Here is a 24,433-nt window from a genome sequence, read left to right on the forward strand (position 1 = left end):
CCTTCTCCTTTTCTTTTGGAATCAGGCTTATAGTTTCTGATTTGTTTTGGGTTAATTTACTCCATATATGTCTATATATATAGATATACATATAGGTATATATATACATATAAATCTATACATATAATTTTTTCTGTTTTGTTTGTTTAATCAGGCATTTTTACTCTATTCTTTTCATACATTTTACTTATTTTATTCTTTATTTTCCTTTCTTTCTCTCTAGATAAAGTCTTATAGTTCTTTTGGCTCTCTGCCTGGTCTTCTTTTCTTCCCTTTCATTTTTCCCTTTGTATGGGATCAGACTCCCCCTCCCTTTCCTTTTTCTTCCGGGGTTACTTCAACAAACAATTCAAAGCACCAGGGTTGAAGTCCCAACATTCCATCACTACAAGCAAGGAGGAGCCTTGCAGAGGACTGACCAATGGGATAGAGGAGCCAAAACACAATAACAGAGTGCACACAACACACTCCCAAAACACTTTTCTGAAGTGCCAGGCCCTGAACAGCGTATGACCCCTTTTTAATATAGTAGTAGTTGCAAGTGAAGGAGACATAATGAGCTATTAAAACATGTAAAAGACAGAAACCTTGCCAAAATGATGAAATGGAAGAACTCTCCTCAAAAGAAAATTCAGGAAGAAATCACAGCCAGAGAAATTCTCAAAACAAATATAAACAATATATCTGAACAAGAATTTAGAATAACAGTCATAAGAAATAGCTGGGCTTGAGAAAAGCATAGAAGACAGCAGAGAATCTATTACTGCCAAGATTAAAAACCTAAGAAATAGTCACAATGAATTAAGAAATGCTATAAATGAGATGCAAACTAAACTACATACAGTGACAGCAAGGTGGAAGAAGCAGAGAAAGAGTAGGTGAAATAGAAGATAAAATTATAGAAAATAATGATGAAGCTGAAAAAAAGGGGGGAAAGAAAATGGCTAGATCATGAAGGGAGAATTAGAGAGCTAAGTGATTCCATAAAATGAAACAAAGTTCATATCATAGGAGTTCCAGTAAAAGAAGAGCAAGAGAAAGGGGCTATATTTGACACATTATAGCTGAGAACTTCCCTATTATGTGAACGGAAACAGGCATCCAAGTCCAAGAGCACAAAGAACTCCCTTCAAAATCAACAAAAACAGGTCAACACCATGACATATCATAGTGAAACTAGCAAAATACAAACATAAGGAGAGAATTCTGAAAGCAGCTAGGGACAAATGGTTCTTATCCTACAAGGGTAGGCACATGAGGGTAGTAGCAGACCTGTCGATTGAAACTTGGCAGGTGAGAAAGGAATGGCAGGAAATATTCAATGAGCTAAGTAGGAAAAATATGCATCCAAAAATCCTTTATCAAGCAAGGCTGTCATTCAATATAGTAGGAGAGATGCAGAGTTTCCCAAACAAAAGCTAAAGCAGTTCATGATCACTAAACCAGCCCTGCAGGAGATTCTATGGGAGACACTGAGTGGAAAACAGCAAAGACTGCAAAGGACTGAGACATCACCACAAACAGCAAAACCTACAGATAACACAATGGCATTGAATCCATATCTTTCAGTAATCACTCTGAATGTAAGTGGACTAAATGCCCCCATCAAAAGACATAGGGTATCAGAGTGGATAAAAAAACAAACAAACAAAAAAAAACAAGATCCATCTCTATGCTGCCTACAAGAGACTCATTTTAGACCTGAGGACACCTATAGATGGAAAATGAGAGGATGGAGAAACATCTATCATGCTACTGGATGTCAGAAGGAAGCCGAAGTAGCCATACTTATATCAGACAAACTAGATTTTAAAACAAAGAATGTAACAAGAGATGAAGACGGGCATTATATCACAATTAAAGGGGTCTGTCCACCAAGAAGAGCTAACAATTGTAAATGTTTATGCCCCCAGTGTGAAAGCAGCCAAATATATAAATCAATTAATAATAAACATAACCAAAGTTATTGATAATAATAGCGTGATTGTAGGGGAATTTAATACTCCACTTACAACAATGGACAGATCATCTAAGCAGAAGATGAATGAGAAAACAACGACTCTGAATGACACATTGGAATAGATGGACTTAACTGATATATTCAGACCTTTTCATCCTAAAGCAGCAGAACACACATTGTTCTTGAGTGCACATGGAACATTCTCCAAAATAGATCACATAATGTGTCACAAAACAGCCTTCAACAAGTATAAAAAGATTGAGATCATACCATGCATATTTTCAGCTCACAACACTATGAAACTTAAAATCAATGACAAGAAAAAATTTGGAAAGCCCCCAACTACATGGAAGTTAAAGAATGAACAGGTTAACCAGGAAATTAAAGAAGAAATTTAAAAACATATGGAAGAAAATGAAAATGAAAACAAAATAGTCCAAATCCTTTGGGAAGCAGCAAAGGCAGTCCTAAGAGGAAAATGCATTGCAATGCAGGCCTATATGAAGAAGCAAGAAATGTCCCAAGTAACCTTACAACTACAGGAATTAGAAAACCAGCAGCAAATAAAGCCCAAAGACAGCTAACGAAGGGAAATAATAAAGATTAGAGCAGAAATAAATGATATAGAATCCAAAAAACAAAACAGATCAATGAAACTAAGAGTTGGTTTTTTGAAAAAAAAAATAAACAAAATTGATAAACCTTTAGCCAGGCTTCTCAAAAAGAAAAGAGAGAGGACCCAAATATATAAAATCACAAATGAAAGTGGATTTATTACAACCAATCCCTCAGAAATACAAGTAATTATCAGGGAATACTAGGAAAAATTATATGCCAACAAACTGGGCAACCTGGGAGAAATGGACAAATTCCTAAACACCCACACACTACAAACCTCAAAAGGAAGAAACAGAAAATTTGAACAGACCCATAACTAGTGAAGAAATTGAATCTGTTATCAAAAATCTCTGAACAAATCAGAATCCTGGACCAGATGGCTTCCCTGGAGAATTCTACCAGACATTTAAAGCAGAGTTAATACCTATCCTCCTCAAGCTATTCCAAAAAATAGAAATGGAAGGAAAACTTCTGGACTCATTCTATGAAGCCAGCATTACTTTGATTCCCAAACCAGAGAGAGACCAAACAAAAAAGAGAACTACAGGCCAATATCCCTGATGAACATGGATGCAAAAATTCTCAACAAGATACTAGCAAATCAAATTCAATAGCATATAAGAAGAATTATTCATCGTGATCAAGTGGGATTCATTCCTGGGCTGCTGGTTCAATATTTGCAAATCAATCAATGTGATACATCACATTAATAAAAGAAAGGATAAGAACCATATGATCCTGTTAATACAAACTCCTTCTTGTCTGACAGAGATTTAAAAAAAATTTTTTTAATGTTTATTTATTTTTGACAGAGACAGACAGAATGCGAGTGGGTTAGGGGCAGAGAGAGAGGGAGACACAGAATCCGAAGCAGGCTCCAGGCTCCAAGCTGTCAGCACAGAGCCCGATGTGGGGCTCGAACCCACAGACTGCGAGATCATGACCTGAGCCGAAGTCAGATGCTCAACTGACTGAGCCACCCAGGCGCCCCATGATCCTATTAATAGATACAGAAAAAGCATTTGACAAAATACAGCATTCTTTCTTAATAAAAACCCTCACGAAATTTGTGATAGAAGGAACATAACATCATAAAAGCCATATATGAAATGCCCACAGCTAATAACATCCTCAATGGAGAAAAACTGAGAGCTTTCCCCCTGAGATCAGGAACATGACAGGGATATCCACTCTCACCACTGTTGTTTAACATAGTGTTGGAAGTCTTAGCCTCAGCAATCAGACAACAAAAAGAAAAGGCATACAAATTGGCAAAGAAGAAGTCAAACTTTCATTCTTCGCAGATGACATGATACTCTACATCAAAAACCTGAAAGACCAACAAAAACTGCTAGAGCTGATACAGGAATTCAGTAAAATCTCGGGATATAAAATCAATGTAGAGAAATCAGTTGCATTTCTATATCCCAATAATGAAGTAACAGAAAGAGATACCAGGGAATCAGTCCCATTTACAATTGAATCAAAAACCATAAAATACCTAGGAATAAGCCTAACCAAAGAGATAAAAAATATGTACACTGAAAACTATAGAAAGCATATGAAAGAAATTGAGGAGACAAAAAGAAATGGAAAAAGATTACATGCTCATGGATTGGAAAAACAAATATTATTAAAATGTCAATACTACCCAAAGGAATCTACACATTCAATGTAATCCCAATCAAAAGACCACCAGCATTCTTCACATAGCTAGAACAAACAATCCTAAAACTTGTATGGAACCACAAAGACCGTGAATATCCAAAGTCATGTTAAAAAAGAAAACCAAAGGTGGAGGTATCACAATCTTGGCCTCTACTACAAAGTTGCAATCATGAAGACATTATGGTGTTGGGACAAAAACAGACACATAGACCAATGGAATAGAGAACTCAGAAATGGACCCACAAATATATGGCCAACTAATCTTGGACTAAGCAAGAGAAAGTATCCGATTGAAAAAAGACAGTCTCCTTAGCAAATGGTTCTGGAAGAACTTGACAGCAACATGCAGAAGAATGAAACTGGACCACTTTCTTACACTACATACAAAGATAAATTCATAATGGATGAGAGACCTAAATGTGAGACAGGAAACCATCAAAATCCTACAGGAGAAAACAGGCAGTAACCTCTTTGACCTCGGCTGTAGCATCTTACTTGACATGTCTCTGGAGGCAAGGGAAATAAGAGCAAAAATGAACTATTGGAATGTCATCAAGATGAAAATCTTCTCCACAGCAAAGGAAACAATCAATGAAACTAAAAGTCACCTGACAGAATGGGAGAAGATATTTACAAATGACATATCGGATAAAGGGTTAGTATCCAAAATCTATAATGAACTTATCAAACTCAACATCAGAAAAAAAAAATCTAGTGAAGAAATGGGCAGAAGACATAAATAGACACTTCTCCAAAGAAGACATCCAGATGTCAAACAGACATATGAAAAGATGCTCAACATCACTCATTATCAGGGAAATACAAATCAAAACCACAAGGAGATACCACCTCAAACCTCAGAGAAGCTAAAATTAACAACTCAGGCAACAATACATGTTGGTGAGGACATGGAGGAAGGGGAACACTCTCGCACTGTTGGTGGAAATGCAAACTGGTTCAGCTACTCTGGAAGACAGTGTGGAGGTTCCTCAAAAAATTAAAAATAGAATTACCCTATGACCCCACAATTGCACTACTAGGAATTTATCCAAAGGATATATGAGTGCTTATTTGAAGGGCACGTGCACAATGTTTATAGCTGCACTATCAACAATAGCCAAATTATGGAAAGAGCCCAAATGTCCATCAACTAATGAATAGATTAAGAAGATGTGATTTATATGCACAATGGAATCCTACTTGGCAATGAAAAAGAATGAAATCTTGCCATTTGCAACTATGTGGATGGAACTAGAGGGTATTATGCTATGTGAATTAAGTCAGAGAAAGACAGATTCCACATGATTTCACTCATGTGGAATTTGAGAAACATAACAGATGATCATGGGGTAAGGGAAGGAAAAATAAGGTAAAAACAGAGAGGGAGACAAGCCGTAAGAGACTCTTAAATAGAGAACAAACAGGGTTGTTGGGATGGGGGAAATTGGTGATAGGCATTAAGGAGGGAACTTATTGGGATGAGCACTGGGTGTTATATGTTAAGTGATGAATAACTGGGTTCTACTCCTGAAGCCACACCTACACTGTATGTTAACTAACAAGGAAGAGAGAGAGAGAGAGAGAGAGGAGTAAGAGAAGAAAGAAAGAAAGAAAGAGAAGAAAGAAAAAGAAAAGAAAAAAGAAAAGAAAAAAGGGAAGGAAGGAAGGGAGGGAGGGAGGCAGGGAGGAAGGAAAAGAAAGTCATTTTAAAGTCTTTGTGTAACAGATCTATCATCAGGTCTTACTCAGGGACAGTGTCTATTGATTTATTTTATTCCTTTGAATGGGCTCTACTTTCCGGTTTTTTTTGCATCTCTCTGATCAGGAGCAGAAATAAGTAGTCAGAGTACAAGGTGCCCAATATTTGGAAGACAGGATCCCTTTTGCCCACCCTGCTCCACCTAGCTCTATGCAAGCTGCTGCAGAAACATGTCCTCAGATACTATCATAGTGCTGGGAATAGAGGATGGTAGGTGCTAGTGTGCTAAAAGCTAATTAAAACTAACTACAATTTATAGTCCATACCTGCCTCTGGAATTTCCAAGCTTGTAGTAGACTCCAGAGTTCCAAAATATTCTATTAGACAGCTTCTGCCTGTGTAATTGTTGTCTACGTGGGGAGATAAATTGATGCTTCCTACTCTGCCATCTTCCCAGAATCCCCTGAATCTGTATACTTTTTATATTGTTTTGAGTTAATTTCTTAATTGTTTAGTGGGCTTCTCAATGCATCACAGTATTTGTTGTTCAAAATAGTTTGCAAGATGTATTGGGTTCTCTAAAACACCTGAATTATGAGTGTAGGCTTAGAGATTAGTTTTAAAATTTGTAAAATAAACAAGTTTTTAAAATATTCATTATTTTTATTATTGGTTTTAACTTAGGTTTTAGTCAGCTATTTTGTCTGAATATTAGATAATTTTTATAATACATTATCTTTATCATCAATATATGACTGCAATAATAACTAGGATCCCAGTTCTACTCACCTACATCTTAAACGATGGTCATAATGTCATATTGCATATAATAGAGCTATGGAAGGCCTCAGTTACTGCACATCTATCTACTACCACTACCAAAAAGTAGGATGTCACTGAGCCGAACCTAGATGTTATTGTCCAAACCCCCTTCTTTGACAGTCTTTGCTTATGATATCGTAGCATCCCTTGAGATTAAACCAATGAAGACTTATTAGAGAAAATAAAGTCCCAAATTTCAAAAATATCCATCCAGTTATTAACACTGTACATCAAACTAGTGATTTAGATCTCTTTTACTTTTCAGGGTCATCAGATTTTCCTTTAGGTTTACAGTGAGTAAAGGTTGAGCCAATGGTAGGCTAACCACTTTCAGGCTCATTCAGCTTGTTCAGGTGAATATAGTTATGTAAATCGGTACACTGCTATTTTGTAATTATTTTCCATGTATTTAACAGATTAATTATGGCCCTTTATAGGGAAATAACATCATGACAGAAAAATCCATACTTTTGCACAGTTGTAGATCCAGCACGTGACAATACCCTCTAGATGTAATGATTCCATAATCACTGGAGAAATTCTTTGGAAAAACTGTAGGTTCTAACCTTTTTAGACACATGGGCTGGAGAACTACAGGTCTTCTATATTATCCATATTTACCATATGCTCAGTAAGATAGTTGAGTTGTGTTCATTGTTATTTCTTATTGCAGGTGAGGTCAAAAATTGGCTATTGTCCATAGTTTGATGCCTTGCTGGATTACATGACTTGTCGGGAAATAATGGTCATGTATGCCATGTTGTGGGGGGTTCCTGAGAAGAAGATTAAACCATATGTGAATAAATCATTGCAATCACTGAATCTGGAACCCTATGTTGACAAGTTTATTTACACTTACAGGTGAGGTATAGTACTAGTGCTCTCATTGCAGCTAATATTGATGAGCCTCCTGTGTTTCTGCTTTTTGGAATGGGTGCCCACAGTTTAACCAGAGTTCCACTGACAAACAGAGGCAATGACTGTGAAGTGATCTAATGCCCTGGCAGTGTTTAGATGCCAGCAGTAAAGCAGACCTAGACAGTATCATATCTCCCCTTTGCAGAGATGAAACTAAAAATCCTGGTGCTATTAAAATTGTAGCCACTGAATTACAAAAGAGACCATTTTTCTACCTGTCTCTCTATATAGTTCTTTGTCTCTCAAAAAAACACAGTGTAAGATTCTTTGCATTGGCCTGGCCACTATGTAGTTTATATATCTAGGAATCCCAATGAACCTCAAGAATAATAATACAAATTTCACTGATAATGTGGCTAAATTGATTTTGTAAACAAAAGTTACCCTTCTACGTTTCAAATCATCTGGTTTTGGGTCTGGAGCCTTGGTTGAGCCACATGTAATCAGCATTTTTAGTATCTCTGCTTGTTCCCTGACTCAGCATTTTGGAAATAAGCAAATTATTTTCTGTAAAGGTTGATATGTATTAAGTAGATGTTTTATGTATTAAGTTACTATAATGTATAGCCATCTCTGCTTCTGCTTTCTGTCTCCTTCCTTGACCATGAAGTGGAGGAAACAAACGTAGACTCAGCGCTGACATTGCCCTAATTGGAAAGCCCTCAGCTATCTTCCTGGATGAGCCATCAACTAGCATGGACCCAGAGGCCCGGCATCTGCTTTGGAACACAGTGACAAAGACACATGAAAGTGGCAAAGTCATCCTCATTACCTCTCACAGGTGTGGTTTTCCAGGAAGCTTGATTAAGGATTAGAAGGGTTTTCATGGCTATGGGAGGGCATTATTTGGAGCTTGCAATATTGGACAGTGAACTTGCCTAAGCATGAGCTCCTCCTGAATCCTAGTGAGAGGAATGGCTAAGAATTCTCACTGAGAGGAGAAAGCAGAAAGTTTAGGATCTGTTCCATTTGAGAATTTAGTCCTCAACCACCTTGAACTTGAAAATATCTCCATTTCCCATGATATTAATGATGGAAAATGCACCTTCCTATTTTAGAGTCACAAAATACTGAAAATTTGAACTACAGGATGTCTTCCAATGGAGATCTTTTCAGCCTTACATCATTCTGGTGTCTTGTTTTGCTAGTATGGAGGAATGTGATGCCCTCTGTACCAGGCTGGCCATCATGGTGAAGGGAAAATTCATGTGCCTGGGCAGCCCTCAGCATCTCAAGAACAAGTTCAGCAGTATTTACATACTGAAGGGTAAGGTCAAGATTGATACAGATGAGAATAAATTAGAGAATTTTAAACAATATATTGCAGCATTTTTCCCAGGTAAATTAAGTTGGCTAGGCTAACTTTGTTAGACATGTGTTAAATCATATTAGTTGTCCTCACGATCCATATGGTGTGTGTCTCCAATAACTATTTCTTGTGAGTGATTGATATTTATTGATACTCCACATTGAGATCCTTTTTAATGTTTGTTCTTATAAAACTATTGTATCCGGTTGTGTTAAGAACTTTTCACACAAAAAAACACAGAAGTACAGTTGACCCTTGAACAACATGGGTTTGAATGGCATGGGTCAACTTATACATGGATTTTCTTTTCAGTAAGTACAGTATAGTACTATAAATGTATTTTTTCTTGCTTATAGTTTTCTTAATAACATTGTCTTTTCTCTAGCTTTATTGTAATAATACAACATATAATACATAAAACATACAAAACATATGTTAATTTACTATGTTATCAGTAAGGGTTCTGGTCAACAGTAGGCTATTAGTGGAGGACCTGGGGAAGATGGCGGTGTAGGACACTGGGCTCACCGGCGTCCTGCTGATCACTTAGATTCCACCTACACCTGCCTAAATAACCCAGAAAACTGCCAGAAGACTAGCAGAATGGACTCTCCAGAGCCAAGTGTAGACAGGAGGCCCACGGAAGAGGGTAGAAAGGGCGGAGAAGCGGTGCCCACTATACGGACTGGCGGGAGGGAGCCGGGCGGAGGGGCAGCCCGCCGGCCAAGCAGAGCCCCCAAATCTGGCTGGCAAGAGCGGAGGGGCCAGATGGAGTGTGTTCTGATAGCAAGTGGGACTTAACATCTGGAAGGTTATAAGCTAACAGCTCTGCTCGGAGAATGGGAGGGCTGGAGGACAACGGGAGGGAGAGTTGCTGGGCCCCAATGACAGAGCTCAGTATGGGAGGGAACAAAGGCACTCGCCAGCGCCATCTCGCTCGCCCATGCCCCAGCCAAAATCCCAAAGGGAACCAGTTCCTGCCAGGGAACTTGCTTGCACCACGCAAACACCCAACGCTGTGCTTCTGCGGATCCACCCCTCCAGTGGTGGGTCTGACTCCCTCCCGCTGCTGCAGGGCCCCTCCCAAAGCAGATCACCAAAAGAGAAGCGAGCTGAGCCTGCTCCTCCCGCCCCCGTGCACCTTACCTATCCACCTCAGCTAATACAACAGATCCCCACCACCACAAGCCTGGCAGTGTGCAAGTAGCCCAGACGGGCCACACCACCCCACAGTGAATCCCGCCCCTAGGAGAGGGGAAGAGTAGGTACACACCAGTCTGACTGTGGCCCCAGCGGTGGGCTGGGGGCAGACATCAGGTCTGACTGTGGCCCCACCCACCAACTCCAGTTATTCAAGACAGCACAGGGGAAGTGCCCTGCAGGGCAGCACTACTCCAGGGACTATCCAAAATGACGAAACAGAAGAATTCACCTCCAAAGAATCTCCAGGAAATAACAACAGCTAATGAACTGATCAAAAAGGATTTAAACAATATAACAGAAAGTGAATTTAGAATAATAGTCATAAAACTAATCGCTGGGCTTGAAAACAGTATAGAGGACAGCAGAGAATCTATTGCTACAGAGATCAAGGGACTAAGGAATAGTCAGGAGCTGCTAAATAATGCTATAAACAAGCTGCAAAATAAAATGGAGACAACCACGGCTCGGATTGAAGAGGCAGAGGAGAGAATAGGTGAATTAGAAGATAAAATTATGGAAAAAGAGGAAGCTGAGAAAAAGAGAGATAAAAAAATCCAGGAGTAGGAGGGGAGAATTAGAGAACTAAGTGATGCACTAAAGAGAAATAATCTATGCATAATTGGTATTCCAGAGGAGGAAGAGAGAAGGAAAGGTGAAAAAGTGTACTTGAAGAAATAATACCTGAGAACTTCCCTGATCTGGGGAAGGAAAAAGGCATTCCTTTTTCCAAGAGGCACAGAGGACTCCCTTCAGATGTAACTTGAATTGATCTTCTGCACGACATATCATAGTGAAACTGGCAAAATACAAGGATAAAGAGAATATTCTGAAAACAGCGAGGGATAAACGTGCTCTAACATATAAAGGGAGGCCTATAAGACTCATGACTGATCTCTCTTCTAAAAGTTGGCAGGCCAGAAAGGAATGGCAGGAGATCTTCAATGTGATGAACAGAAAAAATATGCAGCCAAGAATCCTTTATCCAGCAAGCCTGTCATTTAGAATAGAAGGAGAGATAAAGGTCTTCCCAAACAAACAAAAACTGAAGGAATTCGTCACCACTAAACCAGCCCTACAAGAGATCTAAGGGGGATCCTGTGAGACAAAGTACCAGAGACATCGCTACAAGCATAAAACATACGGACATCACAAGGACTCTAAACCCATATCTTTCTATAACAACACTGAATGTAAATGGACTAAATGCTCCAACCAAAAGACATAGGGTATGAGAATGGATACAAAAACAAGACCCATCTATTTGCTGTCTACAAGAGACTCATTTTAGACCCGAGAACACCTTCAGATTGAGAGTGAGGGGATGGAGAACTATTTATCATGCTACTGGAAGTCAAAAGAAAGCTGGAGTAGCCATACTTAGGTCAGACAAACTAGACTTTAAATTAAAGGCTGTGACAAGAGATGAAGAAGGGCATTATATAATAATTACAGGGTCTATCCATCAGGAAGAGCTAACAATTATAAATGTCTATGCCCCGAATACGGAAGCCCCCAAATATATAAAACAATTACTCATAAACATAAGCAACCTTATTGATAAGAATGTGGTAATTGCAGGAGACTTTAACACTCCACTTTCACAAATGGATAGATCATCTAGACACATGGTCAATAAAGAAACAAGGGCCCTGAATGATACATTGGATCAGATGGACTTGACAGATATATTTAGAACTCTGCATCCCAAAGCAACAGAATATACTTTCTTCTTGAGTCCCCATGGAACATTCTCCAAGATACATCACATACCAGGTCACAACACAGCCCTTCATAAGTATACAAGAATTGAAATCATACCATGCATACTTTCAGACCACATTGCTATGAAGCTTGAAATCAACCACAGGAAAAAGTCTGGAAAACCTCCAAAAGCATGGAGGTTAAAGAACACCCTACTAAAGAACCAATGGTCAACCAGGCAATTAGAGAAGAAATGAAAAAATATATGGAAACAAACGAAAATGAAAATACAACAATCCAAATGCTTTGGGATGCAGCAAAGGCAGTCCTGAGAGGAAAGTACATTGCAAACCAGGCCTATCTCAAGAAACAAGAAAAATCCCAAATACAAAATCTAACAGCACACCTAAAGGAAATAGAAGCAGAACAGCAAAGGCAGCCTAAACCCAGCAGAAGAAGAGAAATAATAAAGATCAGAGCAGAAATAAACAATATAGAATCTAAAAAAACTGTAGAGCAGATCAACGAAACCAAGAGTTGGTTTTTTGAAAAAATAAAATTGATAAACCTCTAGCCAGGCTTGTCAAAACGAAAAGGGAGATGACCCAAATAGATAAAATCAGGAATGAAAATGGAATTAGTACAACCAATCCCTCAGAAATACAAGCAATTATCAGGGAATACTAGGAAAAATTATATGCCAACAAATTGGACAACCTGGAAGAAATGGACAAATTCCTGAACACCCACACACTTCCAAAACTCAATCAGGAGGAAATAGAAAGCTTGAACAGACCCATAACCAGCAAAGAAATTGAATCAGTCCTCAAAAATCTCCCAACAAATAAGATTCCGGGACCAGATGGCTTCCCAGGGGAGTTCTACCAGACGTTGAAAGCAGAGATAATACCTATCCTTCTCAAGCTATTCCAAGAAATAGAAAGGGAAGGAAAACTTCCAGACTCATTCTATGAAGCCAGTATTACTTTGATTCCTAAACCAGACAGAGACCCAGTAAAAAAAGAGAACTACAGGCCAATATCCCTGATGAATATGGATGCAAAAATTCTCAGTAAGATACTAGCAAATCGAATTCAACAGCGCATAAAAAGAATTATTCACTACAATCAAGTGGGATTCATTCCTGGGATGCAGGGCTGGTTCAGCATTCACAAATCAATCAACATGATACATCACATTAATAAAAGAAAAGATAAGGACCAGATGATCCTGTCAATCGATGCAGAAAAGGCATTTGACAAAATTCAGCATCCTTTCTTAATAAAAACCCTCGAGAAAGTCGGCATAGAAGGAACATACTTAAACATCATAAAAGTCATTTATGAAAAGCCCACAGCTAACATCATCCTCAATGAGGAAAAACTGAGAGCTTTTTCCCTGAGATCAGGAACACGACAGGGATGCCCACTCTCACCGCTGTTGTTTAACATAGTGTTGTCAGCAATCAGACAACAAAATGAAATCAAAGGCATCAAAATTGGCAAAGATGAAGTCAAGCTTTCACTTTTTGCAGATGACATGATATTATACATGGAAAATCTGATAGACTCCACCAAAAGTCTGGTAGAACTGATACATGAATTCAGCAAAGTTGCAAGATACAAAATCAATATACAGAAATCAGTTGCATTCTTATACACTAATAATGAAGCAACAGAAAGACAAATAAAGAAGCTGATCCCATTCACAATTGCACCAAGAAGCATAAAATACCTAGGGATAAATCTAACCAAAATGTACAAGAACTGTACGCTGAAAACTATAGAAAGCTTATGAAGGTAATTGAAGAAGATATAAAGAAATGGAAAGACATTCCCTGCTCATGGATTGGAATAATAAATATTGTCAAAATGTCAATACTACCCAAAGCTATCTACACATTCAATGCAATCTCAATCAAAATTGCACCAGCAGTCTTCTCGAAACTAGAACAAGCAATCCTAAAATTCATATGGAACCACAAAAGGCCCCGAATAGCCAAAGTAATTTTGAAGAAGAAGACCAAAGCGGGAGGCATCACAATCCCAGACTTTAGCCTCTACTACAAAGCTGTCATCATCAAGACAGCACGGTATGGGCACAAAAACAGACACATAGACCAATGGAATAGAATAGAAACCCCAGAACTAGACCCTCAAAAATATGGCCAACTCATCTTTGACAAAGCAGGAAAGAATATCCAATGGAAAAAAGACAGTCTCTTTAACAAATGGTGCTGGGAGAACTGGACAGCAACATGCAGAAGAGTGAACTAGACCACTTTCTCACACCATTCACAAAAATAAACTCAAAATGGATGAAGCACCTGAACGTGAGACAGGAAACCATCAAAACCCTAGAGGAGAAAGCAGGAAAAGACCTCTCTGACCTCAGCCATAGCAATTTCTTACTTGACACATCCCCAAAGGCAAGGGAATTAAAAGCAAAAATGAACTACTGGGACCTTATGAAGATAAAAAGCTTCTGCAGAGCAAAGGAAACAACCAACAAAACTAAAAGGCAACCAACCGAATGGGAAAAGATATTTGCAAATGACATATCCGATAAAGGGCTGGTATCCAAAATCTATAAAGAGCTCACCAAACTCCACCCCCAAAAAGCAAATAACCCAGTGAAGAAATGGGCAGAAAACATGAATAGACACTTCTCTAAAGAAGACATCCGGATGGCCAACAGGCACATGAAAAAATGCTCAACGTCGCTCCTCATCAGGGAAATACAAATCAAAACCACACTCAGATATCAGCTCACGCCAGTCAGAGTGGGCAAAATGAACAAATCAGGAGACTATAGATGCTGGCGAGGATGTGGAGAAACGGGAATCCTCTTGCACTGTTGGTGGGAATGCATATTCGTGCAGCCACTCTGGAAAATAGTGTGGAGGTTCCTCAAAAAATTAAAAATAGACCTACCCTATGACCCAGCAGTAGCACTGCTAGGAATTTACCCAAGGGATACAGGAGTACTGATGCATAGGGGCACTTGTACCCCAATGTTCATAGCAGCACTCTCAACAATAGCCAAATTATGGAAAGAGCCTAAATGTCCATCAACTGATGAATGGATAAAGAAATTGTGGTTTATATACACAATGGAGGACTACGTGGCAATGAGAAAGAATGAAATCTGGCCCTTTGTAGCAACGTGGATGGAACTGGAGAGTGTGATGCTAAGTGAAATAAGCCATACAGAGAAAGACAGATACCATATGTTTTCACCCTTATGTGGATCCTGAGAAACTTAACAGAAACCTATGGGGGAGGAGAAGGAAAAAAAAAAGAGGTTAGAGTGGGAGAGAGCCAAAGCAAAGCATAAGAGACTCTTAAAAACTGAGAACAAACTGAGGGTTGATGAGGGGTGGGAGGGAAGGGAGGGTGGGTGATGGGTATTGAGGAGGGCACCTTTTGGGATGAGCACTGGTGTTGTATGGAAACCAATTTGACAATAAATTTCATATATTGGAAAAAAACAGTAGGCTATTAGTAAAATTTGGGGGGAGTCAAAAGTTATACACTAATCCTCACATTGTTCAAAGGTCAATAGTACTCACCAACCTTCTGTATATTAACTAGTAGGTCTGTTGTAGATTAGGATGTCCATATGTTTATATATGTAAAGTCATATATTTTAGCATAATTCTCAATTATTTGCACATATAATCTAAGTCTGCTAGGGCTGCTATAATAAAATACCACACACTGTGTGACTTAAACTACAGAAATTTATTTTTTCATAGTTCTCTGGCTAGAAGTCCAATATCAAGGTTTCAGTAAGTCTGGTTTCCTCTGAGGCCTCTTTCTTTGGCTGCTGATGGCTGCCTTCTTCCTTTGTCCTCATCCAGCCTTAGCTCTGTGTGCACCTTAGCTCTGGTGTCTCTTCCACTTCTAATAAGGACACTAGTTAAGAGTGGATTGAGGCCCCATTCTTATAATCTCCATTAGTATTAATTACCTCCATAAAGGCCCTTTGTCCAAATACAATCACATTCGGGGTTAGGACTTCAGCATATGAATTTGGGAAGATACAGTTCAGTCTATAAGATCTTTTAAGGTTTTTTCCTTGCACTAATAATGTAACTCTGGTCTCTTTCTGTAAGAGCCAGGATATGGAATTGAGATTCAAATAAAAATCAGTAAGCTTTTCTCTCCTTCAAGAGTAGCATGCTTCTACAAGCTAAATTCAATAAACATCTCTCTGACTATATGGTACAATACCAGAGAAAGCAACTATTTTTTTCTACCCTTTATTTTTCTTTCCTAAATATAAAGCATGGACCTAGCAAGACTTAATAATTCTGGTTTTTCACCTTAGTTTCCACCCCGCTATGCTGTACAAAATATCACAGAAGTTTCCACTGTGTGTCAGGCTGGGAATTTAGAATGTTATCTTCTAAGCAATGGAAAATAGCATGATGGATTATGCAATAAGAATGAAGATCAGAAAATAGAAAGAAATGGATATTAGATTATATCTTGGAAACATATATGTGGGAAATAGAATTACTTCAGTGGTGTTCATAGTCCATTAAGAAGTTCAGTTTTCACTTATGCATTCATTTGCTAAATATTTCTGAGTAGTACTTGTATCAGAGTTCTATTTGATGTGGTCCCTAAATCACCACAAAGAAAAGCTGCCACCATAAAACCTTACTGTGTGCTGTCCTAGAAACTTGCTCTACTTGAAGGAGGAACACTAAACACTGACACAAGACCTATCCCCAAGGATGTGGACACAAGAACTTTAATGGGAATATGGGTTTGAGTCACTTTCTTGTTTGAGGCACTTGTAAGGTGGTTGTTGCCCTGTTGTTCCTCACATTATTTTGAACAAAAAGCTATTCAAATATGATATAATCCAAAAGAAACTGACATGGAACCCTTATATAAATATTGACTTTTAAAAAGATGGAATAAATATTGCAAGCAAAGGCAGCTGGAATATCCACTTCTTTTTTTTTTTAAGTTTTAAACATTTATTCATTTTTGAGAGACAGAGACAGATTGTGAGTGGGGGAGGGGCAGAGAGAGAGGGAGACACAAGATCCAAAGCAGGCTCCAGGCTCTGAGCTGTTAGCACAGAGCCCAACTTGGGGATCAAACTCACAAACCATGAGATCATGACCTGAGCCAAAGTCAGACGCTCAACCAACTGAGCCACCAGGCAACACTGGAATATTCGCGTCTATAATGGGCTTACCAGAGGAGTGAGAAATATTTAGAGTAAATGGTTCCATGAAAGAAAATACTAAATCACATTAGGAAGGGCTAAGAAATTAGATGACTAGACAACAAAGAGATATGGAAAGACAACTGTCAGCTTTTTTTTTAAGTAAACATTTCAGGGGTGCCTGAGTGCCTCAGTTGGTTAAGAGTCCAACTTCAGCTCAGGTCATGTTCTCATGGTTCACAGATTCAAGCCCCACAATAGGCTCTGTGCTGACAGCTCAGAGCCTGGAGTCTGCTTCGGAGTCTGTGTCCCCCTCTCTGTCTGCCCTTCCCCTGCTCATGCTCTCTCTCTCTTTCAAAAATAAATAAAACATTTTTAAAAAGTAAACATTTCAGAAATAATTAGGTATCAGGAACAAATAGTGTAGGAAGTTCAAGGGAAATGGGGATTGGAATGGAGAAAAAGAGGAAAACACCAAACAAAAATATAAACAAGCACTTGAGAGACATTCAGAAAGAAGGAAGGGAATCTTAATATAGCATAATCATAAAAGTAGTCCACAAAGAAAAAATGTCACAGAATAGAATAAATACTAAAAATTTTCAGGAAAATTTCCTAAACTAAAACAAAACCTAATTGAAAAGGCAACGAGACACCCCCCAAAAAACTTACCTCAAATCATTAATGCCAATGAATTCTCACTTGGGTGCCGCCTTACAAGGATCACTGAGGAATCTATGGGGCTTTTACCATTGTGGATCACATAGGAACAGAGAAGGTAGGTGGTGCTTAAAGCAAGCAGCATCCAGATCTTGGCAGACCACATTCCTACTTGTACTAGCATTGGAGCAGAAATTCCACTCTGTGGCTGTGCCTGTGCCTGTCTGCAGAGCTGAGCTGGTACTACATCTGGCCTGGGAGCAGGAGGGTACTTCTGCCTGATTTGGGTCCCCAGCCAAAAAGCTGTGCCAGATATGGAGCCCATTCTACAGCTCTGCTAGCCAGAGAAGTAAATGCAAAGTCCTGACCAACTGCTAAGCATAGACTCCAGCCTTGCCCTACTAGGAAGCCAGGAAGCCATGGAGCCTATCCCACAGCTATACTTTCATCGGTGCCTAATCAGAGATTCCAGTCAGTAGCTCTGCCCAGCTGCAGAGCTGAACCAGTGGCCCTATCTGACCAGTGAACTCAGTGGGCCGTCTGCCTTCTTTGGATCCCAACAATGAAGCACAGCCAGTAGCTTACTAGATTATAAAGGCCAGCCTTCAGTCTTGCCCAACTTTGGGAAACAGTCATGCCCCTGCATAATTTTAGAGCACAGTCTAGGCCTTATCTGACTGTTAGGCCCTGCTTGTGGCTCCACCAGAACACAGAGATCAGATGGTACCATCAACCTGTTAGAGAGCACAGCCTGAGGCCTCCCCTAGACAAGAGCAATGGGGCTTAGTCCCTGGCCCTGAACAATTGTGGAGTCCAAACAGTGGCGCCACCCTTCTAGGGGTACAGAACCCAGTTAATGGCACCGCTAGACCGTGGACCACAGCCAGTAGTCCTGCCCAATCAGGAAGCCTACCCAGTAGCCCTGCTTGAACACAGAGCTCAATGCACAGGCCAATCAAGCGATGGAACACAGACAGCCACTGCCCTTCCCTTCACCTTAGAGCACAAGTGTTCGACCCAACCAAACCAAGACCCTGATAACAAGCACTCTCTGCCCTTGGAAGCTACCACGTAAAAACAGTCTAGTACCTCAAGTTGATGGATGAAGATCTGTCCCTGATAAAGTAAACCTGCAAAGTCTAGGAGACTATTCATTCAAATGTGCAGGTACAAACACAAGGACCACAGAGAATCAGGTAAACATGATGCCACCAAAAGAAACTAATAAATCTTCAACAATCGACCCTAAAGAGAGATCTGTGAACTATCTGACAAAGAATTTAGAATAATCCTTTTAAAGAGGCTTAGTGAACAACAAAAACATACAGAAAGACAGCTAAGCAAAATTAGTTGCATAAACAAAATGAAAAATACAGAAATTGACACCATCATACAAATCCTAGAGCTGAAAAATACAATGACTGTACTGGAGAATTCAATAGAGAGCTTCAGCAACAGACTCAACCAAACAGAAGAAACAATCAGTGAAATATGAGGTATGTCATTTGAAATTATCCAGTCAGAGATGCAAAAAAGAATAAAAAATGAAAAAAAAAAGCCTACAGGACTTAGGGGACACTGTAACAGAAACAATTATAGGCATTATGGGAATTCCAGAAGAGAAGAGAAAAAGAAATAGAAAGTCTATTTAAAAAAATAATGGCAGAAAACATTCCAAACTTGGGGAGGGATATTATGTACATATTCCTGGGGCCCAAGGGACCCCAAATAGTTGAATTAGAAAAACGTTAACTGAGAAACACATTTTAATACATTTCTCAAATGTCAAAAACAAAAGATAATTTTGAAAACGCAAGAGAAAAGTGATTGTCACACAAGGGAATCCCCTATAAGATTCCTTAAAAGAAGCTTTGCAGACTAAGAGAAAGTGAGATTATATATTCAAAATATTGGAAAAAAAATCTGTCAACCAAGAATAATACACCTGGCAGAGCTGTCCTCTAGAAAGGAAGGCCAGAAAAGATTTAAACTTTATTAAACTATCCAACCAAAAGAGATTGGCAGAATGGATAAAAAACATGGACCCATAATTTTTATACATTTGGAGTCCCAGATGGAGAACTCCCAGACTCTTTGAGCTCAGAGGAACTAATTTTTTCCTCTCCATTCCTTAAAACAAAATTTAAACCTACCTTAGGCCCCACACTGAACTCAGTTCAGTTTTAGTTGGATCCAGTCCAACCCTGGACCCAGTTTGGTTGAAGACAGAGAACTAATAATGTTTAAGTCAGACCTTGTTCAACTCCAGACTCAGTCTGGTAAAAGAAAAGGTCAAATGAAGTCGGAGAGCTCGTGACACAATACTGAGGAGCTCAGATATCCAATAGGAACATACACAGACTTTCAGGCACAGTGTGAAAGTAAATGAGTGCAAAGGGCTCAGTGAGTACCTATGCCTGTTTGATCTTTGCTCCCAGGGCCACTGGGGGGCTCTTTTGGATCCAGTTCTATCACCAGAACTATTAAAAGATAAACTGGTGCACATTACGATTTTCAAGAGTTCATTAGAACATATATCAATTCTAATTGGGCAGCTCCAAACTAAAGGTCATGAGGAGGATTCCACAAACAGGAGCTAAGGGAGAGGTTTATACAGAAAAAACCTGTGGATAATCAAGGAAATATTTTATTAAGCAGTTGCCTTATTTGAGAAAAACTAGCTGGTTATTTGTGGCTATCTTTTCTTGAGTTTCATTTTCTTAGATTTGAGTACATTTACTCTGGCTTGGGTTTTGATTTACTTATGTAGCCTACCAAGGAATTAGACCCACCTCAGTCTCATGACTTCTTTAATTACTTTAACATATATTTTAAAAACAATTTTAACCCTGATGGATTTAATTGGTAATAGTTTGCAAATATGCAGTGCTAAGAATAAACACATCTATTTGTTCTTAATTTGAAATGGATGCCCCCTGACCTTCCCTCTCATTCCACCAGTGGGTTCTTATTCACCTGTAAAAGAAATAACACGTGGCCTGACTTTGGGGATTTATATGTGTGATTTCCTATTTCATGTGAGAATAGAAATCCTTGTCCTGCTGCACTCCCCAGCGAACATAGTGTACATGCATACATACTCATACAACCAGAATAAAAATCCTTTCAGTTCATATTCTCAAAACTTGGTTTGTAGTAACAAAAATATCAGAAGGTTCAGGTTTTACATTGTACATATGAAGTAATAATTTTTTGGTGACTGAAGCCTGCTGAAATAATTAACCGTGTTACATATACTAAAAGGTTGGCCTTTGGATTATGTCCCTCTTTTATCTGAGACCTCTATTCATCCCTCTATTGTGTATAATCAAGTCGATGTAGCAATATTTTAGAACTTGAAAATTAAATCTGTAAGATTATTTTCTTTCTTTTCCTAGGTAGGGAATTAAAACACGAACATCGAGGGCTCCTTAACTACTACATTCCCAGCAAGAACAATGCCTGGGCAAAGGCGAATGTTGAAACCATGTTCTTCTAATATTACATGTTAAGAAAGTCCTAATGATGGGAAATATTTGGGACTCTCATGTGGAATGGGAGCCTGATATTATAGAATTAGCAGAGACCTTAGGTTGCTTTTCAGTGGTTCCTAGAGTTTAATTGCTTCAGATTTCTACCTTTTAATCCCACTTTTTGTCCCTCTCAAAAAAATGGGGACAGGGAACTGCTTCCTCACAGATTATCAATGATTTATTCTGTCACTTTCTCATCTCCCCTTTCTGTGCTTTTTGTCTTCCAACAATAACTTGGTAGGAGTTGGAAGAAATGATAGAGAGACTCATCTGGGTTGGGCACTGGAGGGGATGGCTGCAATGTTAACTGTACTTTTTTGTTGTTGTTGATAAAGATGTTTGATGTTTTGGAGAAAGCTAAAGTGAAATTCGATTTAGAAGACTACCCCATCACTCAGAAAACGCTGGAACAAGTCTTCCTGACCTTTGCTAACTCAGAGAACATTGGAGTTGATTGAAAAAAAAGGTACAATGAGACTCACTTCTAACTAGTGACATTTACTATGTCTTCTGTAGTACTCTTTACTAAGCCTGGATACATAGAGGGGCATATCTGTATGTGTACATCTTAGTGTATATATATTTATGTAATAAAGTTTCCCCCTAAGGAGACTATTTGTCACTTTTTTTTTGTAGGTTTACATGGCCTATACAAATCTAAAGACATTTGGTAAAACTCCTGTTTTCTATGCTAGAAACATGAAGGAGCAGCATTTATCAGGGTGAGAACAAGGACTTATTCCTGAGTATTTTGAATGTCTGAACAGAAACATCCAATAATGATAGAGCTGCCACATGGGACAACATGAAGAGCAAAAGCTTTATGTTTTAGCAGCTGAATTAAACATAAGAGGATCATAAAGCCTGGGTCAAAAAATCATCTTTCCCATAGATACACACACACACACACACACACACACACACACACACACCAGTTTTATAACAAAAAGAGTAATTAAAATCAGTATCAAAGTTTATGGTGATAAGTTGGATTATTTTTCAAAATTCAAACCAAGATTCTACATTTGTCTACATTTGTAAAAGAATCTTTGCATCAAGAACATTTAGAGTCCAAGAAAGGAAGCAAAAACATTCTTTAAAAATAGTGTGTTTATTTTCCTACCCTTGCCCAACTCTCTGATTAAGAAGGAACAAAGGACAAATAAGGTGTAGAGGAAACAGAGTTCTGATTCTTGTTTGGGCACATGGAGTCCCCCTTAGAGAGAGAGGGAGAGAGGGAGAGAGAGAGAAAGCTAATCAGTTCTCTAGATTCTTGGGCAGATGAGCAGAAGGGAGGATGATTCTCCTGAAATTACAAGATGGAAAGAGTCACTGAAGCTGTTCTATTTTGGGGTTGTTTGGGGACAAAGGGTTTTATGTCCTCATTTGGGTTGTTTGGGGATAAAGGTTTTTATATCCTCATTTGGATACTGTAATGAAGTAATATCCAGAAACTATTCTGTTTTATTGTTTTTAGCTGTAAAATAACTTTCTGTGGTTTCCAACCAATACCACCCATAGATCTCTGACATGTGATTTCAGTTATTGCAAAAGTTGTTTCCCAGGCTGGCCATCTTTAAAAAGGGAGAGGAACCTCACTTGATTAAGCTCTTAGTTGCATCTCATCTCCCAGTAGTCTTTATTAATGATCCCTTTAAAAAATTCCTTTAGTCAGGTAGTCTTTTTCACTGACTCTGCCTATTTCTCAACCCACCTTTAATCTTCCAGCAATAAACAAACAAAAAATTGTGTCACTTCCTCTACTAAGCACTTTACATGTATTACATCATTTAATACTACTAGAAAACTCTGCTGCTATTATCCTCATTGTACATGGAGCCTCAGAGGGGTTAAGGGATTTACCCAGGGTCACCCAGCAAGCAAGCAGGAACACCTGTCAGTGTCCCTATTAGGAGCCAGGAAACCACACAGCAATTTGAACAGGGAAAGTTAAAAGAATTAGTAACTATAATAGGGCGATAGCTGTAAGGAGGTACAAAGAACTCTCAAGAATAGACTATGGCTGAAGAAAATACGCAAATACCATGGAAGAGGACCCTTCCCCAAGGCTGAGAATCAGGTCTTGGAGAAAGTGCACTTGGGGCTTACTTGATGGTGGAGAAGTTTCTTGGCCCTGGGTCAAGGCTGTTCCACACCTTCTGAGCAAGCAAGAAACACCCCATAGTTACAGGCTGCCTAGGCTAGCCAGCAAGGAACTGTGGCTGGATCTAGCAAGCAGGAAACTCTTCTCTGTGGTTGTTGGCAGGCTGGTGCTAGGCAGGGGCACCTGCCGGAGTCACTGAGAATCCACGGTTAATGGGGGTCGGGGGAGGTACAGGGTGAATGCCCAGAAATGTCCTCCACACCTGCTGCTGGCAGCAAGGGGAGAGCAACAATCAAGAGAAAACACCTGAACCTGGAGCAGCAGCCTTTGGTCCTGTAGCGTCCCGCCAGCACCCTCTCCTGACCAAGCTTAACCTGACAGTTCAAGAACCCAATTCCATTTGCTGCCTGGAGGCCAGAACCCGATCCCCGGCGGGGTAGGGAAGAGATTAGCCTCTGGCAGAATTCAGAACCTGCCTGGCAACGCTTAAGCTACACCGAAGGTGGGTATTGGGGTGGGGTCCGCCAAGAGAAGCGACCACTGACGAATCTGTGGAGCAGGAGAGAGGTCGGGACGTGGGGCCCCCTGAGTGGCTGGCGGGTCGGGGAAGCGCGTGGAGAGGACTCCGTGGGAGTCACAACGCGCAGAGCGCCCACGTGTCGAGGCGCAGGCGGCGCTCGCTGGGGAGCTGGACTCGAGGACCGCGCGCCTTACGCCAGAGTCGCCCCACGTCGGGGGCTGCGAGTGGCCCCCGCAGCAGGCTTGCGGGCCCCCGAGTGGGGGGAACCTCTGCAAGTTCTCTGCTGCCGCCCACAGACCCTAGAGGGCGGCCACTGAATCTCTCCCAACTTCCTGCCACGAGCTACTGGCCCGCTGAGGTGACCATGACACTTGAGGGAGAGGGGAGCCCGCGAGAGTCGGAGGGTGGTGGGGTGGTCCAGCGGGGTCTAGAGGCAGAGAGCCTGGGGGCAAGCGCACGGGCCCCGAGGTAGGGCCCTGAGGGTCTGGGGGCCTCGGGCAGTGCTGGGTGGGGCCCCACACTCTAAGGGGT

Source organism: Acinonyx jubatus, chromosome E3 (genome assembly GCF_027475565.1).
Source record: "Acinonyx jubatus isolate Ajub_Pintada_27869175 chromosome E3, VMU_Ajub_asm_v1.0, whole genome shotgun sequence".
NCBI classification, from domain to species: domain Eukaryota; kingdom Metazoa; phylum Chordata; class Mammalia; order Carnivora; family Felidae; genus Acinonyx; species Acinonyx jubatus.